The sequence below is a fragment of the Bubalus bubalis genome, chromosome 21 (genome assembly GCF_019923935.1).
Source record: "Bubalus bubalis isolate 160015118507 breed Murrah chromosome 21, NDDB_SH_1, whole genome shotgun sequence".
Lineage (NCBI taxonomy): Eukaryota > Metazoa > Chordata > Mammalia > Artiodactyla > Bovidae > Bubalus > Bubalus bubalis.
Window position 1 is genome coordinate 79726 of NC_059177.1, and position 24299 is coordinate 104024.

At 38.3% G+C, this 24299-nt stretch overlaps 2 pseudogenes; both read right to left on the minus strand.

The window, feature by feature from the left end:
- Window positions 1–9470: 9470 nt before the first annotated feature.
- On the minus strand, window positions 9471–10398 carry LOC112581268 (annotated as a pseudogene).
- Window positions 10399–11673: 1275 nt separating this feature from the next.
- On the minus strand, window positions 11674–12617 carry LOC112581211 (annotated as a pseudogene).
- Between the last annotated feature and the right edge of the window lie 11682 nt (window positions 12618–24299).

Genomic DNA, 24299 nt, shown 5'->3' on the forward strand with positions numbered 1-24299 from the left:
AAATAATAAAGTTTGAATGAATGGATACACACAAAAATGATAGAATTTGAAGAGCCAGGAAGTTTTGCACAGAGAAAGTTTCATAGATAAGATCAAGTCATACAATGAAGCATGACAAGTTTTGAAAACTGCAACAATTCCTTATGGCTGAACTTTAATATAGCTACTCATTTATTAAATAACTTGATAAAATTATATTTCTCATGTGTCATACCATATAATTTTGCAAGAGTAATTACTATATGTGTGTGCATATGTGTGATATAAATCTTTGAAGCCACCTTTTATTTTTAGTTTTCCTAAGGCATTTTTCACATTCTTGTTCCATAGGCTATAAATCAGAGGATTTGACATGGGAATCATAAGGGTGTAAAACAATGAGGTCATTTTGTCTTGATCTAAAGGGTAGAGTGAACTTGGCCTAAAGTACATAAAAAGCATAGTTCCCTGGAAAATTGCCACAGCAGTTGGGTGGGAGGTGCAGGTGGAGAAAGCTCAGAACCTCCCCTCAGCAAAATGGATCTTTGAGACTGCAAGGATGATATAACAATAAGAGACAGGAACTCCTGAAATTGAGCTCAATTCAATAACTCCAAAAACAATAAATACTGTCAATCCATTGATCTGTGTATCAGAGCAGGAAAGAAGTTAGAGTGGAGGTAAGTCACAGAAGTGGTTAATCTCATTTGACCCACAAAAGTGTAAGTGGAATGCTAATGTCGTGTGTATCAGAGCATCTGCCAAATGGTGCCATTTCCCACCAGGTAAACCCCAGCCACGAGCAGGGAGCACGCCCCGCTGGAGGTCACAGAAGGAGAGGTGGCTGAGGAAAAAGTACATGGGTGTGTGCAGCTGGGGGTCCATCCTAATCAGGGTTATCATTCCAAGATTTGCCAGAAGATTGATGAGATAAACAAGGAGAAACAAGGTAAATAGAGTCACTTTGTTCTCAGTCTTCTCAGTAATTCCCAAGAAAATGAATTCATTCACGGAGGAGCAATTGTCTCTGTCCATTCCTCTTTGTTCTTATCTATACTCTTAGAAAAATATTTTTAAAAATAAATAACAAAGATACATGGATAGGTAACACTTCTGCACATCTGCAAAATATCATAAGACAGAACACATTTCTTTCTATAATTGTATTTTTGTATTCAGAAAAGCATCCAGTCAAGTGCCCACTCTTTAAAGAGGCAAAGCTATCTATTGGGACTTCTCTGTTGGTTCAGACAATAAAGAATCTGCCTGCAACATGGGAGACCCAGGTTTGATCCCAAAGTCAGGAAGATCCCTTGGAGAAGGGAATGGCTACTCACTTCACTATTCTTGCCTGAAGAATTTCATGGACAGAGGAGGATGGTGGGCTACAGTTCTTGGGGGCACAAAGAGTCCAGCATGACTGAGTGACTAACACTTCTTCAGGTATCTATTACCCAATAACAAAAATCGCCTAGAATAGACTGCTGAGAAACTGAACCAAATCTATTATGTCATTTATGAGGCATATTACTTCCTACAAGATCATGTCAGAGTCTGGCTTTTTTTTTATCTCAATGGATATATTTGAATTAATTTAGACTGGTTCCAAATAGGAAAAGGAGTACCTCAAGGCTGTATATTGTCACCCTGATCATTTAACTTATATGCAGAGTACATCATGAGAAACGCTGGGCTGGAAGAAACACAAGCTGGAATCAAGATTGCCGGGAGAAATATCAATAACCTCAGATATGCAGATGACACCACCCTTATGGCAGAAAGTGAAGAGGAACTCAAAAGCCTCTTGATGAAAGTGAAAGTGGAGAGTGAAAAAGTTGGCTTAAAGCTCAACATTCAGAAAACAAAGATCATGGCATCTGGTCCCATCACTTCATGGGAAATAGATGGGGAAACAGTGGAAACAGTGTCAGACTTTATTTTGGGGGCTCCAAAATCACTGCAGATGGTGACTGCAGCCATGAAATTAAAAGACCTTACTCCTTGGAAGGAAAGTTATGACCAACCTAGATAGCATATTGAAAAGCAGAGACATTACTTTGCCAACAAAGGTCCGTCTAGTCAAGGCTATGGTTTTTCCAGTGGTCACGTATGGATGTGAGAGTTGGACTGTGAAGAAGGCTGAGTGCCGAAGAATTGATGCTTTTGAACTGTGGTGTTGGAGAAGACTCCTGAGAGTCCCTTGGACTTGTAAGGAGATCCAACCAGTCCATTCTGAAAGAGATCAGCCCTGGGATTTCTTTGGAAGGAATGATGCTAAAGCTGGAACTCCAGTACTTTGGCCACCTGATGCGAAGAGTTGACTCATTGGAAAAGACTCTGATGCTGGGAGGGATTGGGGGCAGGAGAAGGGGATGACAGAGGATGAGATGGCTGGATGGCATCACTGACATGAGTCTGAGTGAACTCCAGGAGTTGGTGATGGACAGGGATGCCTGGTGTGCTGCAGTTCATGGGGTCGCAAAGAGTCGGACACGACTGAGTGACTGAACTGAACTGAACTGATCTCTCTTTTCCTCCTCAAAATAATATGAACAAGACTGTAATGTATTAGAGATGCTGAGCAGTAGACAGGGCTAAGGATTCTCTCCACTTGAAAGTATTTACATGGAAACAAAATGGGATTACAGCTTTAATGTTTCTCACTACATGATTGGCTTAAGAATATTTGTATTAATTCCTGAAATAATGACTCTGTCACTGACTAATAATAATGATCACTATTTTGTTACTGGTTTTATGTTGTATTTAATAGTGAGACATTTAAGTATTATTATCAACCTTTATTCCTAGTAATTTATTATTGATTAGTCACAATACTCATTACCCCTTTGCAGAGATAGTTGTCATAAATCAAGTCGCTTGATGAGTGAAAGAAAAGATCTAAAAGGAATTAAAAACAATAGAACAGATTTGCATCTGTTTGGATTTTAAATGGGCTGTAATATTATAAAATGGAAATGAGACGAGAGACAATAAATTCTTCTGAGAGACACACACCCTCTCTCATGTATGTGTCTTTGTGTGTGTGTCATGTTTGCTATGCCTATTTTTTTAATTGGAGTAAAATTGCTTTACAGTGTTTGTTGGTTTCTGCCATACAGCAAAGCAACTCAGCCACTATATCACCTCCCTCTTGACTTGTATATGTTTTTGATGTATATAAGAATAGAATGCATTTAATGAACTTCTTCCTTAAGCCTAAATAGATATGATGCTTTTTCACATGAGAATTAATTTGAAAGTTTTTATTTTTACTGTGGTGGTTGTATTATTTTTTAAACAAAATGAAACAAACCTTCAATTCATGTATACACTTATCCAACGATAACAAGTTCAGGAAGATGGTTCCCAATCAGAGAAATCAATATCATTTCTGGCAAATAAATGCAGAGTTAATTTAATTGAGTAAGTAGGCATAAATGTTTCACTTACAAATACATTTTTTCTTTCTCAAAATGTTATTTCCTCTTATATTCTTTAAGATAGGACCTGGAAACCTACCTGAAGTGAGCAGGTCTTGGGTGGCTAAATGATAATAAGTAGATGGTCTTTTATTTTACCAGGTATATGGGGACTTAAATCCCTGAGTTACTGCCCCTGGGTTTTGATGTCAGCAAACATTTCATTAATTATGTTTCTGCTTCTGTGTATTCCCCTGTGAATTCAGAAACAACTTTGCAAAGGCTGAGTTTTGAAGCCTCACTATTGCTGCCAAATTGATCTATGGTAGAAGAAAACAGCAATTGGTTTGTATGGTGTGCTTCACAGTCACCCTGATTCCGTCTCCTCCTTGTCCAGTCAAAGAGGAAAACTAATGAAACTCAAAAAGATCCTTCCTCTGTCATTTTCAGCTCCTTTGGATTGGTCATTGTGTCTTTGAAACAGTGTCCTTCAATACATTTAGAAATATTGCTACACTTTGACCGTATTTTCTTTTTTTATTGAAATATGAGGCATATACCATAGAATTGATCTTTCTTATGTAAGTATGCAGTTCTTGTTTTTATTGTTTTTTCATTATACTTTCAAGATTGTTCAATTATCTCCAGTCTCTAAATCCAGAATATTTTCATCACTTCAATAAGAAGTGCCCACCTGCTACCCGTCAGTTCTCCTTCCTTAGGCTATAGCAACCACTAATTCTATGTGGTTTCCTATTACGGATGTCTCATACAAACAGAATCATGTGATACCTTTTTTTGTTCTCATATGTTTTGTTCATTTGTTTATTTGTTTATTTTCCTGTCAGGCTTCTTTCCTTGAAGATAATGTTTTCAAGTTGCATCCATGTTGTTCCACATATCAGTATTTTGTTTCATCATTTTGGGACAGTAATATTTCATTTTAAAGATACAATACAACTTTGTAGATCCCTTCTTCAGTTAAGTGACTATCAGGTTTTTCTACTTTTTATCTACTATGAATAATGATGCTATAACATTAGTAACAATCATCACCACACATTATCTTATTCTCATCCTACCACATTACTTACAGGCATTTCATTGACTTTATGACTCCCTCACATTTCTTAAATAATGCATTTTTTTCTTTCTAAATTACATTTTATTTATATAAGAATATTTATATTACATTTAAGACCTCAGGAAAAATCAATGATTTTTTTTTCATTTCCTAAAATTTCTAGTGCAAGAATTTGAAAAGGTAATACTATCTAAATGTTCATTTACTACTAAGTATAGTAGTAATATTTCTGTCTATTAAAGTGGAGGCTGAGGAACAAAAATAAGAATGTAACTGTGTCCAGAATTTTCTACTGATAAAGTTCATATATGCAAAGATGACTCATTTAAAAATTTTTACACAAGTGATTTTTGTAAATAGAGTTCATAATTTTTCTTAAAAATGTTATTTGTTTGCTACGTCCTTCCAAATTGTTTGTTTACGTCCTTCCAAATTCTCCCTTCTAGACAGCAATGGAACTCTTTCAGTCAGTCAGTTCTGTCACTCAATCATGTCTGACTCTATGCTACCCCAGGGACTGCAGCATGCCAGGCTTCCCTGTCCATCACCAACTTCAGGAGCTTGTTCAAACTCATGTCCATTGAGTCAGTCACTTTGTTTCCATTGATTCCCCATCTATTTGCCATGAAGTGATGGGGCCAGATGTTGTCATCTACTTGATGGACATGAGTTTGAGTAAGCTCTGGGAGTTGGTGATGGGCAGGGAAGCCTGGCATCCTGCAGTCTATGGGGTTGCAAACAGTCGGACATGACTAAGCATCTGAACTGAACTAAACTGATTTGGTGATGCCATCCAACCATCTCATTCTCTGTCATCCCCTCCTCCTCTGGCTTTCAATCATTCCCAGCATCAGGGTCTTTTCCAATGACAATCATAATCATTGGACACTCATTTTCCAATGAATCATAGTTCTGGTATCTTTGGAAGTAGCCCAGTCATACCAGATTCAAAGATCTTAGAGCAAACTTTGAGTATGAAGTCCCTTGGACTGCAATAAGAGCAAAGCAGTCCATCCTAAAAGAAATCAGTCCTGAATATTCATTGGAAGGACTGATGCTGGAGCTGAAACTCCAATACTTTGGCCACCTGATGCAAAGAACTGACTCTTTAGAAAAGACCCTGATGCTGGGAAAGGTTGAATGCAGGATGAGAAGGGGATGACAGAGGATGAGATGGTTGGATGGTGACCCAATGGACATGAGTTTGAGCAAGCTCTGGGAGATAATGAAGGACAGGGAGGCCTGGCATGCTGCAGTCCATGGGCTCGCAAAAGGTTGGACATGACTAAGTGACTGAATAGCAACAAATCCTCCATTATAAATATGTTCTGAATCTTCTTTATCCATTCATCTGTTAACAGACATTTAGGTTACTTCTATGTCTTGGCTATTGTAAACAGCACTGTAATGAACATTGGGGTACACATATCCTTTCAAACTACAGTTTTCTCTGAATATATGCCCTGCATTGGGATGACTGGATCATGTGCTAGCTCCATTTTTAAGTTTTTAAGGGACCTTCATACTGTTCTCCATAGTGGCTGTACCAATTTACATTCCCACAACAGTGTAGGAGGTTTTTCTATTCTCCACATCCTCTCCTGACCTGCCTCTTGACAAATCTGTATGCAGGTCAGGAAGCAACTGGACATGGAACAACAGACTGGTTCCAAATAGGAAAAGGAGTACGTCAAGGCTGTTTATTGTCACCCTGCTTATTTAACGTATATGCAGAGTACATCATGCAAAATGCTGGGATGGATGAAGCACAGGCTGGAATCAAGATTGCCAGGAAAAATAATATAACCTCTGATATGCAGATGACACCACCTTTATGACAGAAAGTGAAGAAGAACTAAAAAGCCTCTTGGTGAAAGTGAAAGAGGAGAGTGAAAAAGTTGGCTTAAAGATCAATATTCAGGAAACAAAGATTATGGCATCCGATCCCATCACTTCATGGCAAATAGATGGAAAAACAGTGGAAACAGTGGCTGACTGCCGGGGTCCAGCCCCGGCTGATCCAGGGTATTCGAAGCGGGGACGGCGTCGGCGACCTATTTAATTATTTATTCATCAAAGATATAAAGAGTAATAGAATGAGGATAGCTCAGTAGGAAAATTCAGTGGAGAAAAGAGGCTGAGTAGCTTGGTTTACGCGGGAGACCAATAAAACTTCAAGACAAGAAGTTTGCACCACTTACGTAGGCCGCAGGCATCCTTCCGTTCTCCCGAAGGAGAGGAGACACTGAGGCCTCACCGGTCGGATCTTAGAAGCCCAGGCATAATTAGCAAGCATGGCGGGTTCCGCGCTCCAGATGGAGACTCAGCCAGAAGTTGAAAGAGAGAGCGACATGGGGAGACCAAGTTTTGGTGAACAAGGCCCGCAGTTTATTTTCCAAAGTAGTTTTTATACCTTAAGTTATGCATAGAGGATAATGGGGGAAGGGGTAGAGTCATGCAGCAAGCCAGGCTTTCTTCCTGCAAACTTATCATATGCAAAAGTTCAGGTGATTGACATCATCTTCTGGCCCGGAGGCCTGTTAACATTTTAAGAAACTTATTTTTCTCTAAAGGTGATTATTCCAAAGTCAGGCATCAGCCTCCAAAAAAGCATTGGACAAAGCTGCATTTTACATTTCTATACACCCATTATATCAATCAATACACTGCCAAGGACACAGTAGGTAAGGGGAATGGAGACTTAGCAGCAAACATTGGCCCAACAAGTGAAAAACCCTTCACCAATACAATTTCTAATCAATCTTTTAACTACTCAAAGGAATCTGTGTTTAGGCAGTTTAGAACATCTCCTGCCTCTCACAGTTGGGAGGCTCTGAACAATCACATGTGGCCGGAAAAACCCATTCAGGCAGGCTAGAGGATTTCCAAAGGAGTTTGTAGGTTGAAACACTGTCACATCCAAGAATTATTAACTGGAGCTGTAAGCTAACTCTTTTTTCAGAGAGAGGTAGTGGGAGACAGCCCCCTGTAAAGTCAGAGGTGTAGGTGAAAGCACAAAGCAGAAAGTAGGCAGACTCTGGTTTGGGGGGTAGATGCTCGAGAATTTCCAGGGGGACTCCTGAGGCTCGATCCCGCCTTTGCGTATGCCGAGCCTCCTTCCTCATGACCTTTGTCATGGGCGGAGTGCCTCACGCTGGCTCCCAGCAGTGATAGAATTCCAGTTGAGCTAGTACACATCCTCACTCAATATGCAATATGCCGGCTCCCGGCAGCTGACTCTATTTTTTTAGGCTTCAAAATCACTGCAGATGGTGACTGCAGCCATGAAATTAAAAGACACTTACTCCTTGGAAGAAAACTTATGACCAACCTAGACAACATATTAAAAAGCAGAGACATTACTTTGCCAACAAAGGTCCGTCTAGTCAAGGCTATGGTTTTACCAGTGGTCATGTATGCATGTGAGAGTTGGACTAGAAAGAAAGCTGGGTACCGAAGAATTGAGGCTTTTGAACTGTGGTGTTGGAGAAGACTCCTGAGAGTCCCTTGGACTGCAAGGAGATCCAACCAGTCCATTCTGAAGGAGATCAGCCCTGGGATTTCTTTGGAAGGAATGATGCTGAAGCTGAAATGCCAATACTTTGGCCACCTGATGCGAAGAGCTGACTCATTTGAAAAGACCCTCATGCTGGGAAAGATTGAAGGCAGGAGAAGGGGATGACAGAGGATGAGATGGTTGGATGGCATCACTGACTCAATGGACATGAGTTTGAGTAAGCTCCGGGAGTTGGTGATGGACACGGAGGCCGGGCGTGCTGCAGTCCATGGGGTCACAAAGAGTTGGACACAACTGAGTGACTGAACTGAAATGAAGTGACACCCTCCCCAGCATTTATTGTTTGTAGGCTTTTTGATTATGGCCGTTTTAACCAGTGTGAGATAATATCTCTTTGTGGTTTTAATTAGCATTTCTTTAATGATTCACGTGTTGATAATCTTTTCATGTGTCTCTTGACCACCTGAATGTTTTGTTTGGAGAAATGTCTATTCAGATCGTCTGTGCATGTTTTTGTTTGGATTTTTTTTTTTTTTTTTTTTTTTTTTTTTTGTATACTGAGCTGCATTAGCTCTTTGTAAATTTTGGAATTAATCCCTAGTTGCTCACATTGTTTACAAATATTGTCTCCCATTCTATGGGTTGTCCTTTCATTGTGTTTATGGTATCCTTTGCTGTGCAGAAGTTTTTGTTGTTGTTTTAGTTTAATCAAGTCCATTGGTTTATTTTTGTTTTTATTTCTGTTGCCTTAGGAGGTGGATACAAAAAAAATATATTGCTGTGATGAATGTCAAAGACTGTTATGCCTATGTTTTCCTCTAAGAGTTTTGTAATACCTCATCTTATATTTATATCTTTAATCCATTTGAACTTATTTTTGTATACAGTGTTAGAGAATATTCTAATTTCATTCATTTACATGGGCTGTACAATTTTCCCAGCACCACTTATTTAAGAGACTGCCTTTTCTCTTTTGATAGTCTTGCCTCCGCTGGATTCATAGTCCTCAATTTTTATTTCAGAGTGATTTTGAGGCTTCTTAGGAATTACCTGACTGTGTAGTTAATTAATGCTTGCTATTAGCTCTAACTTATAGTTATTAATATAGAAAATGCAGTGTGTATCATAGAATATAAAGGACCTAAATGCTCAAAGTTCTCTCAGTAAATATACAATAAATCTTAGTGTAATTGAAATAATATTTGAATGAAAGAATTAATCATAATATTTGACAAAATTGCAAGATTCTGGAAGTATTTGGCAAAAAGGAAGTGCTATATATTAGTTGTTATACATAATGAAAGCTGTGTTTTGGAACGGTAGTATTTTTAAAGATTACACTTTATTTAAAATAGTTATTCACTCCTTTAAAGTATTTGAAACAATGTCATTTCCCTTGGATCATGAATACAATTTTACAAAAACAACAGACATATGTATGTGTGTCTATATATTTATAGTACACCCTTTAAAACCACCTTTCATTTTCCAGTTTTTCAGGGCCTGTTTCACATCTTTGTTCTGTAGGCTATATAACAGAGGATTTAACATGGGAATCATAAGGGTGTAGAACAATTATGTAATTTTGTCTTGATGTGGAGAGTAGGAAGTATTTGGCCTGAAATACAAGAAAAGTACAGTTCCCTAGAAAATTGTCACAACATTTAAAAGAGAGGTGAGGGTAGAGAAAGCTTTGAACTTCCCCTCAGAAGAGTGGATCTTCAAGATTGATAGGATGATATAATAAGAGAAAAGGACTCCTGAAATGGTACTCAGTTCAATAAAACCAAAAATAGTGAATAACGCCAATTCATTTACCTGTATATCAGAGCGGGAGAGGAGGAAAAGTGGAGGTAAATCACAGAAGAAATGGTTAATCTCATTTGACCCACAGAAACATAAGTGGAATGCTAATGCCGTGTGTATCGGAATATCTGCCATTCCCACCAGATAAACCCCAGCCATGAGCAGGGAGCACATCCAGCTGGACATGCTGACCACATAGAGCAAGGGGCTGCTGACGGCCTTGTACTGGTCATAGCCATCACTGCCAGCAGGAGACACTCAGAATCTGCAAAGATATGGAAGACGAAGAATTGCAGAGCACAGCCGTAGAAGGGGATTGATTTGTTCTTGGCAAATAGGTCCATGATCATCTTGGGGTGAATTGCAGTGGAATAGCAGAGGACACAGAAGGAGAGGTGACCGGGGAAAAAGTACATGGATGTGTGCAGCTGGGGATCCATCTTAATCAGGAATATCATCCCAAGATTTGCCAAATGGCCAATGAGATAAACAATTAGAACCATGGTAAGTATGGTCGCTTTGTCCTCGGTGTTATCAGTAATTCCCAAGAAAATGAATCCAGTCAAGGAGGAGCAATTCCCTCCACCCATTTTTTTTTGTTCTTGTCTAAGCTTTCAGAAAATGATCAAGAAAAGGACACATGGATGTATAACACTTCTGCACATCTGCAGTATATCATAAGATAGAACACAATTCTATCTGCAATTGTCTTCATATTCAGAAAATTATACATTCATGCACACACTCTTGAAAAAGGCATAACTGTTATTACTCAATAAAACAAGTACCTGGTATAGAACGTTGGGAAACTGAGCCAAATCTAAATGTAATTTGTGAGGCATGTTACTTTCTACAAGCTTGTCTCTGAGCCTTCCTTTCTTTACTTCAAAGAATACATTTGACGAATTTACCTGTCTTCTCCTCTTCAAAATAATGTGGGTGAGACTCTAATGTTAGAGATATCTGGCTGTAAGCTTCAGGACTAAACATTTTCTGTGAATATTCATGTGGATACAAACCAAGATAACAATTCTAATATTTCTCAAAACCATGATCGTTTTAAGAGTATCTGTATCAGTTCCAGAAATAATCAGCATATCATGGATTGATCATAATACAATAATTATGTTTCTGGTTTGGGTTTATGTTATGTTCAGTATTTGGTGAGACATTAAGCAAGTATTAATGAGCAGTTCTCTAGATGTGTATTTTTGTTTTGTCATAATATTAATTACCTTTTTGTGGGAATAATCTGGTGCCAAAGAAAGAGTCTCTTTACTAATTGAAGGGAAACATTTCTACAAACTTATTTAACACATATATTTTTATCTCTTGAGCTACCCTGTAGCTCAGCTGGTGAAGAATCAGCCTGCAATACAGGAGACCCTGGTTCGATTCCTGTGCCAGAAAGATCCCTGGAGAATGGATAGGCTACCCACTCCAATATTCTTGCACTTCCCTGGTGGCTCAGATGGTAGAGAATCTACCTGCAATGTGGGAGACCTGGGTTCAATCCCTGGGTTGGGAAGATCCCCTGGAGAAAAGAACAGCTACCCACTCCAGTGAAATATAAAAAAGAGTTTTTCTTTATAAAATGGAAATGAGATGAGTGATAATAAATGCTGTAGGCTTCCCTCGTAGCTCAGCTGGTAAAGAATCTGCCTGCAATGAGGGAGACCTGGGTTTGATCCCTGGGTTGGTAATGAGCTCTTAGAGAAGGAAATAGCTACCCACTCCAGTATTCTTGTCTGGATAATTCCAAGGACAAAAGCACCTGGCGGGCTATAGTCCATGGGGTCACAAAGAGCTGGACACGACTGAGCATACACACAGCTGGGGTTTGTAATCAGGGATTTAGATGAATCTCAGGAGGGATTTAGCTTTGGTTTTAAGACCCTTTTAGCAGCGTCTTTTACATATTTGTTCCTGAAACTATAAATCAAGGGATTCAGCACTGGGATGATTATGGTGTAGAACACTGAGATGATTTTATCAGTGTTGGGAGAATACAGGTAGCCAGGTCTTGAGTAAATGAAGAGCAGAGTTCCCTGGATGATGGCCATGGATGTCAGGTGAGAAGCACGCATAGAGAAGGTCTTCTTCCTCCCACTGGAAGAATGGATCTTTAAGACTGAGAGGAGAATGTAAAAGTAGGAGATGATGATGACGATGAAGCAGATAATTTCCACTGAGCTGCCGTATGTGGAGAGAAGCCACTCATTAAGTGATGTGTCTGTGCACGATAACTTAAGCAAGGGAGGGAGGTCACAGAAAAAATGACTAATGACATTTTTATCACGGTATTTCAGAATAAACGCAAAGGATGTGTGCACCAGGGAACTCATATTGCCTCCAGTGTATGACAAGACGATCAACCATATGCAGATGCCCCGAGACATCACAGCCGTGTACAGTAAAGGGTTACAGATGGCGACATAGTGGTCATACGCCATGGCAACCAAGATTAAAGGATTCGGTATCTGCGAAAGTACAGAAGAAATAGAACTGCAGGGCACAGCTGTGATAGGAAATGGACTTGTTCTGAGAGAGGAGGTTGACAAGCATATTGGTAATGATGACTGAAGAATAGCAAAGGTCTACAAAGGATAGGTTACTAAGGAAAAAATACGTGGGGGTTTGAAGGTGCGGATCAACCTTGATTAACATCATCAATCCAATGTTCCCCATTAAAATCATAGAGTACAAAGTCAGAAACAGGAGAAACAGGACAATCTGCAGTTCAGGACGAGTTGGAAACCCTAACAATAAATTCTGTTACTAAGGTATAGGTTCCATCTAAAAAGTCCATATTCTGTGCTGTTTTCTTCTTATGAGAATTCTAACATCCTAAGATGCTATATTGATAGAGAAAAAGATTAGATATAGTTATAAGGTTATTTTATTGTTTCAACAAAAAAAACAAGCAATCAAGTCAAGAGTCCCAGACCAAAGTGAAAGTGAAGTCTCTCAGTCATGTCCGACTCTTTGCAACCCCGTGAACTGTAGCCCGCCAGACTCCTTTGTCCATGGGATTCTCCAGGCAAGAATACTGGAATGGGTTTCCATTTCAATCTCCTTCCAAATATAAATTATGAGAAACATATTTCAGAATTTAGTAGCTTTATCTCATGGTTGATAGTTTTATTTTATTTGTTTGATTAATAGCTAGTTCTTCCACTGGACAGACATGTGCAGATAACATCTCATATTTCTTACTTTTTTTAATTCTCAAGTATAGACCTATAGCTAGTACAGAGGATTAAATGAATAATGAAGTAATAAATGAAATGATGATAAAAGGAAAAATATATCTGTTATTAAAAGTATGTTAACTTGAGTACATCTTGCAATGATAATTCTAGAACAATGTACTCCTTCTGTCCAGTATTTAATAGATAGTAGTGTGTTGCACTCTTGACTGTAATTAGATTGATGCAATGAGATATACTTCAGCCATTAAAAGAAATAATATTAGTGAAATGAAAGCAAATGTCAGTAATCATCAGCTGAGAGCATGTTTTAGACAGGGATGAGTTTAAGGAAATTCCTTAAATCCTGTCAAGATACTAAGTCAAGGAGATTAAAGTGATTAACTGCTTTTCTCTTTGGCATTCTTTATCATTCTTGGCTTCTAGTAAGCACAGCATAAATATTAGATGACTGAGTAAAGTGGGCAAAAAATTAGTATTAAGTTAACATCTCATCTTTAAAAATGACTCTATATAGCCTCCTCACTAATTATATATGTGAGCAAACAAAAATAGCTGTGTTTAATTTTTATCCTAATATAATTCAGGTTAATTGAGTCTAAGAATTTTGTCAATTTCTGTTTCTGTAATCTCAGAGGTTTTCTGGAAGCAAGGAGAATTTGAACATGACTTTGAAGTATAAGACTTTTTATTGTAACCTTGAAAGATGACTTGGAAATCTATAAAACAAGCAAGTGAAACCTCCAATGAGCTTTGCTACTAGTGCCACAGTTGGCGAGAACAAATGGTTGGCGTCATTCTCTCACTTATATAAACTTATTGAGACAGGTACAGGGCTAAGAACTTCATTGTTGTAACATCATCTAATCACTAAAAGTATGCTATACCATAGGCACAGAAAAGTCTAAGAGAATTAGAAGGGTTAGGATGCTGTCTTATGTTATTACCTCAAAGAGTATGCATGAGATGAGTACCTTGTTAAAATAGTAGTTAATTTATTCTTACTTTGCCTGTTTTCAAGGTAATCAGAGTGTTCAGAAATGATAAGACCTAAATTTAGAGTTAATAAGCATTTGGTTAGAATCTCATAGCCACCTGGACTGTATGACCTTGCAAAATTATGTGTGTGTGTGTATAATATATATATATATATATATATATATATAGAGAGAGAGAGAGAGAGAATCTGCTATACTTAATACATATACTATATGTATATTATTACATATAACATTATATATATTTAAAATTTTACTATAATAATGACAACCGTATTTCACATGGTTTCTCTGCCAGGTTAAATTAGGAAAACTATCTATCTATACTTTTTTGCTGTCTCACTTTAGATAGACTGGCACATAATAGGTAAAGAGTGAAGATTAGTTTCAATTACTCCACTGGTCTCTACTCAGCAGTAAAGAAAGAATCCATTTGCCAAAGCAGGAGATGTGGGTTCAATCCCTGATCTGGGAAGACCTTCTAGAGAAGGAAATGGGAACCCACTCCAGTATCCTTGCCTGGAGAATCTCATGGACAGAGAGGCCTGATGGGCTACAGCCCGTGGGGTCACAAAGAGTCAGACACGGCTTAATGACTAAACAACGACAGAAACAACCCACTGCTCTCGCTTATCCTTAGCTAATAATTAGAACTATGTCACTAGATTTTAAAAATAATAGTTATCATTTATATAATGATTGTGATGTGAATGCAATATTCTAAACACTTTACGTATAATTTATTTACTTGTCGCACAGAAGTACATGCACAAAGTTTCATGCAGTTGCTGTCACTGCCGTCTTTCTCTCACAGTTGAGGGAGCTAAAGCACAGAGAGCGGAGACCTAAGACGTGATGAAAATACGATTGGAGCCCAGGCTCCTGCCTCCAAAACTTCAAGACAGATTGGCTGTGTAAGCTAGATTCTCATTATTGATTCCGTATGTTGCACGGGGACATTGAAGCTTAATGTTCCGAGTCACTCCGCAAGTAGTTGACAGGTATAATTCAAATTCAGATATGTGTGAAGTCAAAGTTCATGAGGACAACCATGAAGGTGGTTAGAGAATTAACAGTGCAGCCTCCATGAGACAGGCTGTGGTGCAGACTTGCTGAAGGCAGCGCAGAATGACTCAGTTATTTCCTGAAAACACAGTCCATTGCTCTTGGGGACTCACAGCGAGCATCCCTTCCAATAGACTAAAGAAGGGTTTCCCTGGTGGCTCAGCCCTTAAAGAATCTGCCTACAATGCAGGAGACCTGGGTTTGATCCCTGGTCAGGAAGATTCCCTGGTGAAAGAAATGGCAACCCATTCTAGTATTCTTACCTGGGAAATCCAATGGACAGAGGAGCAGGGCGGGGCCACAGTCCATGAAGAGTTGAACACGACTTAGTAACTAAGTCACCTCTACCACCACCACCACCACCACCCATGTAGAGAAACATGAGTGAGAAGAGAAGCACGAGGGGAAAAGTCAGAGATGAGGGTGAATCTTGGATTCTTGCTTTCAATGGGAATGACCAAAAAGATTCAATAAAACTGAAGTGATTTGCTAAATTTTTCATAAATGTATAGCAAAACAATGTTAGAATAGAAAATAAATTAAATGAAACTATCATGTTTCAGTTGGCTACATGCTAGCCAATCATGTTTCAGTTTATTTCTGTTAACAAAAAAAATTATTTAAACAAGGTAAGTGTCTCGGATCCCTGTAGAAGCTATAGAAGAATGACACGGGTAAATTTATTTGTGGGTAATATGCTCATACATATGACTTTGTAACTATTTTAACACACGTAAGAGGCCTCAGATCCATAAAAGTCTATTTTTGCATCAATAAAGCCAATCTGGTAAACACAGAAGCTACTTACCAAAGAAGGAGACATTTTCCTATTACCTAGATGAATAATTTCACCAATAGAACCAAGGACTTTTATATACATTCTCAAGTCATTAGGGACCTACTAACTGAAGGTCCCAAACATGTTCATTTCCAAGAGATTCCTAGGGAATAATTAGTAGGTTATTGTGAATTATTATTTTGAAACAGCTTCATAATTATAATAGCAATTCTGTTTGCATTAGTTTGAAGAGGCAATTTTTACTCTCAGTAATATTGTGGTTGTTTTTTTCTGACACTTGAAATCCCACTAGAGTCCTACACTCTAATACTGTAGAGGTTCTTTTAAATAGTTCATATATTTTAAAATGTAGCTCTCATTTAAAGTATTTCAAAAACCACATGGAAGTTCCTAAAAATGTTACTTGATGCCCTTAGCACTGAAATGTAATATTTTTTGTTGCACTGAAGGGTGAGACCCACAGGGGGTGCTATAGAACCTGTTATCGCAGGTGCCTTCTGAGAAGACGAAAGGGCTTTATTTTTAAAAAATTATCTATCTACCTATCTATTTATTTTTGGCTGTGCAGGATCTTCCTTGCTGTGCATGGGCTTTCTCTAGTTGCAGAGAGTAGGGCTACTTTCTGTTGCAGACCATAGGCTCTAGACCACGGGCTCTAATATCACAGGTTCAGCAGTTGTGGTGCACAGCTTAGATGGAATGTGGCTTGTGGTTATCTTCCTGGACCAGGGATTGAACCCATGTCCTCTGTAGTGGCAGGTGGACTCTTAACCACTGGACCACCAGGGAAGTCCCAGAAGGACTTTTAAATAAGAGTCGTATGCCTGAGCACACCAAAGGGAGGCAAAACCATCCCAGTTACTAAATAAATACAGTTTTTCATCATCAACTTGATTGTTCTTATGTGCGTTTTGTATGACGGTTTCACTAAAACAATGATATTTCAGCTGCTCTCAGAAAAACTTTCAGAACTTTTGGTGATTACACAGTACTAGAGTACCCTTGGAGAAGGCGATGGCACCCCACTCCAGAAATCTTGCCTGGAAAATCCCATGGATGGAGGAGCCTGGTAGGCTGAAGTCCACGGGGTCGCTAAGAGTCAGACACGACTGAGCGACATCACTTTCACTTTTCACTTTCATGCATTGGAGAAGGAAATGCAACCACTCCAGTGTTCTTGCCTAGAGAATCCCAGGGACGGGGGAGCCTGGTGGGCTGCCGTCTATGGGGTCGCACAGAGTCGGACACGACTGAAGTGAATTAGCAGCAGCAGCAGCAGAGTACTCAAACTGGGAAATTTGCATGTCTACAAACACAGAGCTGTCTTCCCTTCACAGCATTTGCCAAATTTTAAATTGCTTGGAGTGAGGGGTTAAAGATATGTCAAAACCTCTGAAATACAAGAATAGACAATTCTATATTACTTTCGTGCTGAAGAGACTAAGAAAGCTCAAGTATTTATGTGAAAGTCCTAGATCACTATGCCCTAGTAAGAGGGGTGAACTGGAGATACAGTGCATGTTGCCAAAACCAAAGGAATCTGTTTTCTATTGAATGGAGCTTATCACTCTTAATTGCATCAGAAAAATAACTGAAGCTTCATTGATTTGAGAAATCCTGTAGAACATCTTTGTAGTCTGTATGGCATGTAATAAACAAATTACTAAGCATGAAAACAGGAAAGATTTTATGCCCATACAAGAGGGAAAATGCCAAAAGCAAATACACATTGAACCAAAATTGGAGTTGGCAAGTAAGAATTTAAAAATAATTCTAAAAACATCTTAAAGAAAATTATCCAAAAAAAAATTGAAAATGACAAAAGTTGGGAGGCATTCCTCAAATGATTGGAAACCTTAGAAAATAAAATAGAATTGAAAAATACATCTAAATTAGCAACTTATTGAATGGATTTATTGATACATTGAATTTTTAAAAGCAAAGAATTGGATGAAAAATGACAAGGTCAAAAGGGTTTGTATTAAGGATCTTTGGTTTGGAACTTGGCAACTAATGTGGTAAAGGAGGTCATCAAGAAAATATATGCTACTTCCACTCAAATACTTAAATGCTCACCATGAACCAGCCTTAAGAAAGTAGACTTTCCTAGCAAATGCTCTTTCACATTGGCACTGCTTGAGAGGAATGAACTTTAAAAGTGCTTCCCATATACTGTGGATCCTAGAATTCTTACATCTTTCAGACAATAGATGGCACCAGAGACAACTATCTAATCTAGTCACTATGCCTCTGAGTCATCCCTGAAAATAACTTTCAGTGTTCTTAAAGATTTTGTGTAATTGAGATTTCCAATTATGTTAGTACTCTGTTTCTCACTGTATTATTGTTTCTTCAGAAATTTAAATTTTCTTCTAAGAAATTCTCTCATTCCCTGGTAAATTGATAACACTCCTCTCTCTGCAGGAAACTGTGACTCTCAGGTTCCAGTAAACCATCATCAAACAAAAAGTCCTGATTCTTCTCATTCTTGGTGTCAACACCCAGATATTCTTGTTGTTGTTTAGTCTCTAAGTCATGTCTGACTCTTTGCAACCCCATGGACTGTAACCCACCAAGCTCCTCTTCTCATGGAATTCTCTAGGCAAGATACCAAGTGGGTTGCCATTTCCTCCTCCAGGGATCTTGCTGACCCAGTGATCAAACTTGGGTCTCCTGCACTGTAGGTGGATTCTTTATCATTGAAGCACTGGGAAAGCCCTGATATCCCAATAAGTTGAATTAACTTTAAGGCAGGTCAGTAAAATACAATTGAATTAAAGTTGAACTCATGTTCCAGAATAAGCATCAAACTATTTCTTATAGTCACACATATAGGGCTTTTCATGGGAGGCTGTGAGACAAGTAGATCTCAATACCCACCAGTCAGAATTTCAAATATTTATATAGAGGTCTTGACCAGCTTCAAGCATGTATACTGTCCAGATGGTCTCAACAGCAAGTTGCTCTTTCAAGACTGCTTGTGTGGTCTTTGGAAATCTCTCTTGCTGAAGGAATGATGGACAGAATGCACATTCTAAAGACAAGGGAGAGGGTGAGGTGCACACAGGTCCAGTGTGCCAGTCAACCAGATGTCACCTTCTCCAGATGACCTCCTCCCATGGTCCTAAATGAATCTGCCAAATGAGTCCCTTTATGTGCATGAGTCCTAAGTTGCTTCAGTCGTGTCTGACTCTTTGTGACCCTCTGGACTGCAGCTCACCAGACTACTCTGTCTATGGGACTCTCTAGGAAAGAACACTGGAGTGGATTGCCATACTCTCCCCCAGGGGATCTTCCTGGCCCAGGGACTGAACCTGCATCTCCTGCAGCTCAGCAGGCAGACTCTTTACTGCTGAGCCACTGGGGAAGCCTGAATCCCTTTATACACAGTGTCATATCCATATTTCCAGAAGGAGTTGAATGCAGTTAATATCTTGAAAAAATTGTATGAGATGGCCGAGCTACCCTATGAGTAGTCAAGTAAAGTGTCTTGTGTCCCTTTAGAGGTGAAAGCAAACTTCCTCTGAAAGGCAGTTGAAGTAGGCACTGAACAGAATATATTAGCTAAATCTGTCTGCAGAAGACTTGACACTTGCTAATGGAATGAAGTCAGTAACTTCATTGCTATTGCCTAGTCAAGGCTATGGTTTTTCCAGTGGTCATGTATGGATGAGAGTTGGACTATGAAGCAAGCTGAACACTGAAGAATTGATGCTTTTGAACTGTTGTGTTGAAGAAGACTCTTGCGAGTCCTTGGACTGCAAGGAGATCCAACCAGTCCATCCTAAGGAGACTAGTCCTGGGGTGTTCATTGGAAGGCTGATGCTGAGGCTGAAACTCAGTACTTTGGCCACCTCATATGAAGAGTTGACTCATTGGAAAAGACTCTGATGCTGGGAGGGATTGGGGGCTATTTTCACCTCTCTATTCTGGTTTCCATTATTATCAATTCAAATTAATTTTATGTTCCTGTAAATATTTTGTAAGCCACTTAAAATTGTTTTGGGGATAAAGATAGTTAATTTAAAATGATGATCTTTCAGTGTGGTTTCCAAATCGTGTTTGTCTTTGATGTTATGCATATTTAGCCCTTTTACTATAAAACCAAATCAGTGAGCTGACCATTGGGTATTATGGGATACTATTTATTTTTTACAAGTGTGTATTTCAATGCAATGTCTATAAAAGCAACAGTCATTTTTTAATATATAATTTCTGTTTTTATTCATTTATTTATTTCAGTTTGGCCACAAGGCATGTGGGATCCTAGTTCCCAGGCTAGGGATCAAATCTGGACCCTTGCAGTGGAATCAGGGAGTCTTAACCACTGAACCACCAGGGAAGTCCCAATAGTCATAATTTTTATGCAGATTTTCCAACTTGGACAAAAGAATCATTAAGCTGATCTTTCTGTCCAGGAACACCCAAGAGATAAGAAGTAGGTACATCTGGCACTTAGGTTTCAGCTAGGAGTTCTAACTAGAATGCTCACCCCTCACATACTTACTGCATGAAAGAAACATCAGCCACAATTCATCTCTCAATCTTCCTAAATTACTCACATCCTTGATAATTGCTGTTGTTCTGCTGGCCCCATTTAATTCATTCATGCTTGTGGGGTTTTTTTGTTTTGTGTATGTTTGTTTATGTGAATGTAATATGTTGAGCTGAGGTTGCCCGTCTTCATTAAGTACTTGTCCTTTGCTATATCTAGATTTTAAGTTCTTGTGATATTCTATACATCTTTCTGGAATATAGTATATTTTCTCACAAAAGCAATTTCTTAATTTATTGAATAAATTAAAATGAGTCAACTTGATTGTTTCTTTACAATAGACCCCAAGATATAAGCAGGATTTCTACCCAAAATTCAGAACAACCTCCTGTACCCTCCTGTTTTATTTACTTATTTAATTCAGTGTAGACTGTAGTACTTGGATACTGATTAAAATTGCTTGTTGAAAGAATCATCAGTCTTTTTAGACCAGTACAGTTCAAGTGTAGAGGGTGTGTGTGTCTAGAAATTATATCTTCACTCACTCTTGTAGCAGTTGCAAATTACATCATTGTTTTCAGTATATCATACATAACTTCCATGGTATGTGCTAACTAATTTGAAAGTTCACAGAGACGAAGCCATTGCAAAGAAGAGACACCCTATATCCATATTCTAACAGTTTTAAGTGAGGACGAGGGTCAACATTTCAGCTACAGAAGTGTAGACACACATATGGGGCAGAAGGAACAGTCCATCCAACACTTGAGCACCCTGGGGAATTCCTTTCCCTAGGAAAGGAAAGCTAAATAAATCCATTTTACAGCTACATATTTCAGACTACTTATATATTTATATTTTACATATATATATATTAAGGATCAGAAGGTATTTAAACTTATTATTATAGAATTTTCCCAATGAAAATGTGATTTTAAAAATAAAAATGCTTAGACTGAGTCTTTAAAATGATCAGAAACAGGGGTCTGATAGGTGACATTATTAAGATATGATTTTATGTGTATAAGACTGTGAAACAGTGCCTATTTTTTTCATTACCTTATCCTGACACCTTTATCCATGTTTATTCACCTATTTAATTTAAATTAGAGTGTAATACTTGGATACTGATTAAAAAATTGCTTGTTGAATGAGCCATCAGTCTTTTCAGTCCATTATGCATCATGCCCTACATTTGATGATTAACCTCTGCCTTCAGAAACTACTGTCAGTTTTTTTTTCTTTTATTGTATCTTCTTTTTATATAAGGTCTTCTCTCATTTTTTGGACTTCTGTCTAAATTATTCCTTTCTGTTCAAGTAGGATAGTACATTTGAATATCCCTAGGTCAAGAAGATCCCCTGGAGAAGGGAAAGGCTACCCAGTCCAGTATTCTTGCCTGGAGAGTTCCATGAACAGAGGAGCCTGGTGGGTTACAGTCTATGGGGTCACAAAGAGTCATACATCCCTGAGCTACTAACACTTTCATTTTTTCACACAGGGTAGTCCATTTGAAAATTATACTGAAACTCAGGTTCAAAAAATAGCCAGAAGAAGTAAAAATACAGAACTTGCAATCAAAAATACAGTGTTCTTAATGTACTGAAATATTTTTTATTCTTAACTTTGCTTTTCTTTGTCAAATAGACCAAGATTTTATGAATCTTAAGTGGAATTACCAATGTAAAATCATATTTAAAGTAAGAAATATTAAAGCTATTCAAATCCTACCCAAGTTACACTTATTTTATAAACTCAATCTCATCAAAATTTTTCTTCTCAAATCTTGCAATGTCGCTGCTGGTTTCCAACTTCCGGAAACCTTTAGATAGCACGACTACTACACTCGAAAGAAGAGCCACTAACTTGTTCAGGTTATGCAGCCACTTTTGTTTTTATCCAAATAATCATGTTTGCTTTTCCAGTCTTTCCACTATGTGAGGATGATAATAAGCATGTACTCTGCTGCTGCTGCTGCTAAGTCGCTTCAGTCGTGTCCACTCTGTGCACCCCACAGACGGCAGCCACCAGGCTCCCCCATCCCTGGGATTCTCCAGGCAAGAATACTGGAGTGGGTTGCCATTTCCTTCTCCAATGCATGAAAGTGAAAAGTGAAAGTGAAGTCGTGAGTCTTGTCCGACTCTTAGCGACCCCATGGACTGCGGCCCACCAGGTCCTCCGCCATGGGATTTAAAATGTACATGCTTATTGAAAGCAAGTTTGTAAAATCAAATTGAAGATAGGAAATAGAAGTCTAAAATGGTGACTCCAGAAGTCTAATTCCTTTCTGCTGCAGTCCATGGGTCACAAAGCATCGGAACTGAATTCCTTATTTGAATCTTCTAAAGATTAAAATGAAAACATACCAAAATCTCTTTCATATTGTCAGATTCAGTTACCATAAAAGTTATTTTTAACAAACGGATTTGATGTAAATAGGGTGAAAATCCTTTTAATAAAGTTCATTTGCTATCTTATTCCTTAGTTATATACAGTTAATTTTAATGAGATATTGCCAGATTTAATACATGCAAGCTTCTTAAATACATACAAACACATAGCAATCACTTAATAAAAGTTAGCATTTAAATTATTATGATAGTGATGCAGAAGTTGGTAAACTTTGGTATACTAGCCCACTATATTATAAAGTACTTTTGTAATTTTTTATTTGATAATATAATGATGTGGGTCAGAAAAGTAAAAAGACTATCTGAATCAGGGTTTTGAAATTAAACAACAATAACAACAAAAGTCTCCTTGCTAAATTTTCTGAAATGAGTGGTTTTTGCCTGATGTTACATATAAACAGATACATTTAAAACGAAATTCGACATTGGACTAAAATGAGGCATGCTCACCTGTTTAGATGAAGTTAAATATGATGCTTAGCTTTATTAATTGAGTTATTGAGTTAAAAGCTGATAGAAACTGTGAAAGGTTGTTGTGTGTGTGTGTGTGTTTTGGCAGTTAGGTAATTAGTGATACCAAGAATTTGATACCAGGCTTAACCGCCCTCTAAAATATCTTCTATCTTCATAACAAATAGGGCTCTTTAAATAGGAATTATTCTTACCCTTGGCATCAGCTTCTTCCCCAGGTCACTTTCTAATTGAGCTAAACCTTTCTGCCTGCCACTTAAGAAATTTGGTGCAACAAGCAAAACCAAACCTGTCTACACCATGTGTTCTCCACATTCTCTATATCTCTTGCTGATTTTTGTAATTACTAAGAAATATAAGCATTGTAAAACAATAATTCAAGATGATATATTATTTTTAAAATAAAGATGATCTAAGAAGATGTAAATATACACTGTCTTACAGGGAATTTTGTTTTTCTGACATTAAGTGTTCTGCAGTAAGAAATCCAGGACTGTCAGGGCAGCTGTGTCATCTTCAATACAGATCTTCCATATCTACGTCCACATGAGCCAGATAGTCCTCACCACCTCCCAGACTACAGGGGGATACAGAGGAACGCTCACTCACTCCTTTTCAGATGTACAAACTGGAAACAGAATACTGAATTTCCAGGCATGACCCCTCATATCAACATTAGTTACAATCAGGCTAAACTGGAAGAGAGGATGGAAATATTTCTAGCTGTGCTGCTGTGTGTCCAGCCAAGACTCCCATTTCTATCAACTGCCCTCAGTTGTCACAAACTAAAGCTCCAAGAAGTTACTGTACTGTCTTCCCAGCCAAGCATGCCCTTAAGTTAATTGTGGCAACTCTTGGTACAGTGATTATAAAGTAATAGAACTGTATTTTCTGTAGCACACCCTACAAACACACATAGACACCAACTCACAAAATGCAATAGAGAAGAATATTAGATTTAACTAAGGCAATGGCACCCCACTCCAGTACTCTTGCCTGGAAAATCCCATGGTCGGAGGAGCCTGGAAGGCTGCAGTCCATGG